This window comes from Rhinopithecus bieti, unplaced genomic scaffold (genome assembly GCF_001698545.2).
Source record: "Rhinopithecus bieti isolate Rb0 unplaced genomic scaffold, ASM169854v2 scaffold_32229, whole genome shotgun sequence".
NCBI lineage: Eukaryota > Metazoa > Chordata > Mammalia > Primates > Cercopithecidae > Rhinopithecus > Rhinopithecus bieti.
The window spans coordinates 413,934-421,446 of record NW_016813750.1 but is presented as its reverse complement, the minus strand read 5'-3'; the positions used below and the strand labels follow the sequence as shown (position 1 = coordinate 421,446).

At 43.8% G+C, this 7,513-nt stretch overlaps 1 pseudogene; it reads left to right on the top strand.

Annotated features, from left to right (window-relative positions):
- Window positions 1-314: 314 nt before the first annotated feature.
- The window catches only part of LOC108513244 (keratin, type II cytoskeletal 8 pseudogene), a 10,151-nt pseudogene continuing 2,952 nt past the window's right edge, over window positions 315-7,513 (top strand).

The following is a 7,513-nucleotide window of genomic DNA, read 5'->3' as shown; positions in this document are numbered from 1 at the left end:
AGCTAACAGTTGTCGAGCACTTATAAGTGCCAGCCAGTTCTCTAAATGATTTCAGGTGTGTTATTCCATGTGCTCCTTCAAACCGCCCTCTGAAGAAAGAACTGTTATTGTTCCCATTTTGTAGATGAAAAAACCAAGGCTAGAGAGCTTGAGGATTTTATGCTAGTCACACGGCTAGTAAGTGACCCAGGTCTCGTGCCAAAGCCTTCACTCTTAATCATTGTTGTGATTTCCTATTACAAGCATTTTGAGTGTTAGACCACTGTAGTAGGACTGATAATTAAGATGCGTGGTGTCGTGTGATTTACAAAGCCATGGGGGCATTCATTCTCTCATCTGACCGCCAGAGAGTAGGGACAGGTGAGAGTCATCTCTGTACTCCCAGCCTCTAGAACTGGGTCTGGCACAGAAGCATACAGTGAATTAGAGGAATAATACATGAATAAATCAATCAACCCCTGGGAAGTGCTTTCACATTCATTTTGCAGGTGAGAAAACAGGCTCTTCAGAGAGTTTTGCCTGAAACCACATAATAATAAACTTGGTTGAGAGGAGATTTGAACTCTGATCGTCAGAGTTCAAACTCTGATCATCCTGTCCTCCCTGTTTCCTACCTGGAATGTATTAGGTTAAGTGGGGGAGAAGTCTGGGTTGGGGTGGGGCAGGGAAAGAACATAAAGCCGTGAGTGTGGTTTATTTCAGAGTTGCTTGCTGATAACTTAATAAATCCCCAGAGTAGAGAGCTTGAAGAGTATTGTTTCAAATGACATCTAGATTGAGCAAAAAGATGTTAATTTTTTTTTCCTGTCCCGAGCCCTGTCTGCAACCTGATCCCCAGTGGCTCCAGGAAGCTGTGGGTCTGTCAAATGCCATTTCCCCATGTGGATCAGTGATCCCAGTTGGGGATCTGGACCTACCAGACGTGAAGGCAGAAACGAAGAGCCCATTCATCACATTGAAAGCTGATACCTGACAGAGATTCAATCCCATCTTGATGCTGGAAACTTGGAGAGAAATGGAGTGGTTTAATTTTCTCAGGTACCAGAGAAAAACTTCCCGAATATCAAAGGTAGGACCAGAAACTGCATGAATGACTCTACTAGAAAGCTCCACTTCAGGGTGTGGCAAATCAGGGCCTGGCTATTGGCAGTCTCTTATTTCCAGAACATGATTCTGGAAGATTCTTCAAATGCGTGTTGCACACAAATATGTCAGGCATGAATTTACTATGTTATTTGGCACAGGGAAAATACTATATCCAAACTCTGCCTCCTTTTAAGTTGAGAATGGGCTGGAGACCTGGAAGAGGTCAGATTCCTAAGGATGAGCTTTGCTAAGCAGAGGAATATGGGGAGGATGCAAACTGGATTCGCCAAGAGAAAGCTAAATCGTTAGCATTTTGTGGTATTGAACTTAAGAATTTCTGAGTCCTTTAGAGTTCATGGACATAAGGACAAGAACAGAAGCCTGCCACATCTGAATTGCAAAGCTTTGTAAAGGTCCACTGAGACCAGAGGCACTTCTACTCCAACTCTTGTCTAATCGGTGAGGTACAAGGGTATCCTTAATGGAGTTCTCATATGTAAAGAAAGGAACCAGATTCCTGGGCCCTTCTGACTACTCATGATTTCTCCCTAACCTCATCTGAAATGCTTTTGCCTCTGGGTGTTTGCTTATGCTGTTCCTGGTGCCTGGAATACATATTCCTCTTTTCCGCTCACCAAACTTTTGTTTATGCTTAGAAGCATAAATCGAGTCACACCCCTTAAGTGTGAAGCCTTCCTTGGACACTCCCAGCTGAGCTGGTTACATTCTGCTTGGGATTCCCACTTTGCACATTCTTCTACTTGTCACATGCTATTGTCTTCGTTTTGTTAGTTTGTTTTAGGAGTCTGTTTCCCTCAGGTGGAAAGGAGGACAGGCTTCCTATTCCCTTCCAGAGGTCCAAGGGCCAGGTAGATTCTGGTGCTTGTTAGCAGCTCCTTTTTGAAAGAACAAGAAGGTATATGTCTAACCTGTTGACAATGCCAGGATGGTTTTACTTTGTATTATTCATTTTGAGCAAATTTCCAAGGGGGCTTTGAGGGACTGATGGGGAACAACTTGGAGGATTCCTGAGATGCAGACTCCTGGAACTTTCCCTGTCCCTGAGTTGTGGTTTAATCGAAAATGTTCACTTAGAAAGATATCTTCCCAAGTCAAACCTGTGTCCCAGGGAAAGGAAGGGCCAGGTGGAGACGGCAGATCTCATCCCCAAAGACCTCAAAGGGCCCTTTGGCTCCATGATTGGTCCCTCTTCAGTCCTTCCAAGCCCTGTTGATGTTATAATCCCTGTTATTCAAATTGCACCAGAGGAATCCGTGCCAGCCCATTCTGACTTCTTAGTCATTTCACTCATCAGCCCAGGATCCAGGGTTAATCATTCAGCTTCAGGTTTCTTCACTTGTGGATAACAAAGTTGCTAACTTCATAGGATGGTTAGCAGAATTAAATGAGAGGTTATTTATTTATCCATGTATTTATTTACACAATTTAAATGGCAGTATAACTAACATAGACTCAAGGGCATGAATCTTAACTATAAGCTCAATGATTTTTTTACATACATGTGCAGCTGCTAACCACCAGCCAGATCAAGATAGACAGTTAAATGAGATTTTAAAAGCTGACAGAAGCTTATAAACTGTAAAGTGCTGAAGAAATGTTGGTTTTGAGTATTACCAGGAGGTGGAGCCTCTTTCCCATTAAATTCCTCTCCTATAACTTCTAGGTTTCTAGAAATCATTAGCACCAGTTGCAACACCCTAGCAAATAATTGCTGGTTCCAGGACCTTGATACCCCAGCCATGCAGAGTGGAGACATAGACCCATCCATTGCTGTTAATCTCCACATTATCAGCATGACTTCTCTGAGTCTTGTTAACCCCTGCACCCTCCCCTTCAGGCAGCAGTATGTCCTCGCTAAACAGGGCCATTGACAACACAGTTGTGCAATTTCAATTCAGTACAATTTGATTCAAAAAGATGTGCCCTTTATGCTGGCCCTGGACAGAGAAAGGGAGAAGAAATTTTCTTGGCTGGGCCCTCCAAGGGGGCTTGAAGACTGTGAGGCTGTGGCCAGTTTAGTACATACCTGTGAAGTGAAGGCCACAGAGGTTGGAGCTGTGACTATCACCCTTCTCTTCCATGGGACTCTCTACCAGAGGGTTTCCAGACCCTCTCTCCAGTGCTGTCTACTCCTCTGGGCTTTAGCCAGCTTCTCCACTTTACCTGCTAGATTTCTCCCCTGGCTACTCTATGGCCCTCAGAACTTAGTGATTTGCTAAGAAACCCATCTTTTCTCTTCCACCTGGCTTCTTCCTCCCGGCTTCCCTCTTTCTCCAATCTGGCATCACTAACTCACAATCATCCACTCTAAGCCACATCCGAGGGTCAATTTTACACAGGCTGTGGTTCTTCCTTCTGAACTTTCTCTCTCATTATCTCCACTGTTGCCTTGAAAAGCCCACATTCTGCCAGAGCCTCCTAACTGACTTTCTGCCAAAGCTGGAGTCCATTCCCTCCCTTACTTCCCTAACAAATGTTACCCACCCTTCCAGACCAAGGAAAATGCCTCTGCCTCCCAGAAGTACTCCTCGATTCCTTCAGTTACATGTTATTTACCTTTTCTGGCTGTTGACTACAGCCAGCCTTTCTCATACTTTCTAAGTTTCTCGCTCTATCTCCCTGTCTCTGGTGTTAGTGCAGTATTTGGCCCTGGGCATTGGTAAATGAATGGATGAATACTGCATTTATGGCTAGACGACATAAGTAAAGGCAAAGCCATTGAGCTATTAATCATACTTTCAGGGACCCAAGCCTCTGTAAAAGGCCAGAATATGCTAATTCAAGTGGAGGCTTTGAGAATCTTCCTTTATCCTCTCTATCCCTGACCCCTGAGCCTAACAGAAAAGGAGAAGACACCTGACACCTCACACTACTCAGTGCATGGAAATGTTGAATCTAGAGAAACTTTGTCATAATTACCTACCTACTTGAAAGTACAAACTACGTAATTTGCCTTTAAGTGATCTTAAATTATTATAAATAATGAAGTATGCTCAGAATACTCAAGTACTGGTACATCAAATTGAAAACAATTAAAATTAAGACGGATTTATTAGTATTGTGACTATTATTGATTAAAATGGTAATGATAAATAAGGAGAAATGTTAAGTACAACAGGGAATTGGTAATATTTCTTCAAAGTAATCATTTTGCTGTGACTACCCAATTATTAGTACATTTAATGTGTTATTCAGTGCAATTAATTACCCACTTTGCTTCTGGGAAGGCACTAGGAAAAAATTGCTTTCTGCCTGGAGTGGAAAAGCCACTGCTTCTGGAGTGATGTGTGATGAAGACCACGCTCTTTGCGGATGTGGCTCCTAGCAGCAGTTCTGATAGAAGCTGCACATGCCCTTGGGGAAGAAGGGACACAACAGATATAGCAGGTTCTCAGTCTCACAGTCACTTGCTTTTGTAACCATGGGAGGTGCTGGTAAGCGGGCTGGAGGATGGAGTCAGGAAACCTGGCTTGAGTCTTGGCTGAGTCAACTAGTTGTGTGACCTGAGTTTAGCTGCTGCACCTCCCAATGGTTCATTTTCCTCCTCTGTAGAATGGGAATAATACAACCTGCCTGTGGAGATCTCTATGTAAAGGGGACCTGTTAGCGGTGCAGATGTGCTGGGCTGTAGCGATTACATGTCAAGAGCCTCAGGTCTTCCTTCAGGCTCACTCTGACTTGGAGATTTGCTTCTGGGTCCTGTAAACCACTGCTAGGAGTCAGCTCTGGCAGTGTGCTATAGGTCTGTGACATCTAAATGCAAGGTGAACGTGGAAGGTTGCATACCTGCCCTCTACCCCCACTGTCAGAGACATTTGAACCAGAGCAACTCCATCTTGAACAGGGACTGGGTAAAATAAGGCTGAGACCTCCTGGGCTGCATTCCTAGGAGGTTAGGCATTCTTAGTCACAAGATGAGATAGAAGGTCAGCAGAAGATACAGGTCACAAGACCTTGCTGATAAAATAGGTTGAGGTAAAGAAGCTGGCAAAACCCACCAAAACGAAGATGGCGATGAAAGTGACCTATGGTCATCCTCACTCCTCATTATACACTAATTATAATGTATTAGCATGCTAAAAGACACTCCCACCAGTGCCATGACAGTTTACAAATGCCATGGCAATGTCAGGAAGTTGCCCTATATGGTCTAAAAGGGGGAGAACCCTCAGATCCGGGAATCGCCCACACCTTTCCTGGAAAACTCATGAATAATCCACCCCTTATTTAGCGTATAATCAAGAAATAATGATGAGTATAATCAGTCGAACAGCCCACACCGCTGCTCTGCCTATGGAGTAGCCATTCTTTTATTCCTTTACGTTTTTTAAACTTGCTTTCACTTTACTTTTTAAACTTGCCCCAGATTTTTTCTTGTGAGAGGTCCAAGAACCCTCTGTTGGGGTCTGGATCAGGACCCCTCTCCAGTAACACCACTCCATCCTACATCCCCGATCCAGGTGATAGTCTCCACTCGCCTTCTCTTCTCTCTTTGCTGGGAAGAATGTTAAATGGGACAAATGATGAGATAATACTTGCTGGACACTTTTACAAAGCTCTTGTCTATTTGTTTTCTTATTGTCTGTACAACCATTTTACTAGGTCAAGGAGGTTTTATTAACCTCATTTTATAAACAAGGACACTAGGGTTTAGACAATAGGGTCTAGAGAGGAAAAGCGACTCTCCCAAGGTCACAGATCTCAGAAGTGGTCGCTTGTGTACTTGAACTTGAACCCTCTGACCCCAGGAACCAGGCTCCCTGCCCTTTTAGCTTTCTTATCTTATTGCCACATTTCCTTATCCTCAGAGTCCTCCAGCTCCCAACTCTCCCCTATGCCAAGGTTCACTGTATTGTTTCATAAAGCTAATTGCTAGTTTTTACATAAAGGCTTTATTTTCTGAGCTCTAAATTGCCCAAATTAGATTTTATTAAGCTCACACGTATGATTTTCCTTGTTTTTATTAAAATTAAGTTCACTCACTTGCCATTTGCAAGGGAGTTTGAAATTAGATTGCTTGGTATCCACGGAAACACAGAGAGAATCTTCTATGTGATCAGACTTTTACCCACAGAATAGAAAAAAAAAAAAGGCAGCTGGTAATTAGGTGCGTAATTCACAGGCAAGCTCCGGAGCTCGGAGGCTAGGATCCTCTGCTTTGTGACTGAGCCATTACGACAGCTCTTCAGGAGCTTCCCCGTGCTGGGGAGGAGCAGGAAGGATGGGGGTGTGGGAGGAGCTGGTGTCAGTCCTAGCTCCGTCCCTCCTTCATTCTGTAGTTTTGGGAAAGGCATGTCTCTTATTCTGGGCCTCCGTTTTCCCATCTGTAAAATGTGGAGTTAAGGAAGTTAGGCATGGCAAAAAGATTTTATCCCACATTTTACTTCTGATTCCTGGTAGTGAATGGCTGTAACACTGTGATGGGAAGGCTTTTCAGGTCATACCTGAACTCAGCAGAAAATTGCATCTTGATTGACTCACTCATTCAGCAACTACTAATTGAGCAGCTGCTGAGTGCCAGGGACTCTTCCAGGCACTGGGGAATAGGTGAACAACTTAGAAGAGGCTCAGTTCTCAGGATACAACAACCATAAAAACAGACAGCTAAATAAATTAAATTTAAAAATGATCATAACAGAAGACAAATCAGGAAAGGTGATGCTACCTTAGATTTGTGGGGATCAGCAGGAGGTGATATTTGAGCTAAGACTTGAGAGGACAAGAACAACTCAGTCATGAGGAAATCTGGCTGCAGCCAATGTGTGCATCACAAGGTGGGATGGAACTTGGCATGCACAAGGAACAGAGACAAAGCCAGCGTGGCAGTTGAGGGTGAGATGATCTCAGATGGACTCAGCATGGGAGACAGCGGCTAGATGGTGATTGATTTGTTATGTCTGCCATTGGCATGGAAGCAGGGAGCCTCACTGGTGTGTGCTCCCTGTTTGTAATCCCTGGACTAAATGATCTCAGTAGTGACATTCCAGGATTGGCAAGGGCCCCTTTCTAGTATAGGGGTGTGGCTTCCAGAAGAAAGCTGTGGTTGTGTTACTTCCAATAGGGTGGGTAGGGAGGGAAAAGTCCCTTGGGAAAGGGGTTGTCATTTGAACTGGGCTTTGAAGGATGCTCATTTCCATACAAAAGGGCGACATGTCCTTCTCCCTAGTACCTATTTTACCCTGAAGAATCTGGGATGCTTCTTCAGCAATTTAGGCAAGGTGTAGCCTGGCATGGGTAAGGAAGACTATGTTGGCCATTAGCCAGGTAACATAGACGGGGCACTTCAGTTTTTTTGAGCCATAGTTCCTTCATCTTTAAAATGAGACAGCAATAAAATTTACCTCTCAGAGTTTTGTGAGAATTAAGTAATAAATTGGCACAAAACCTTTATGAAATATGATACCAG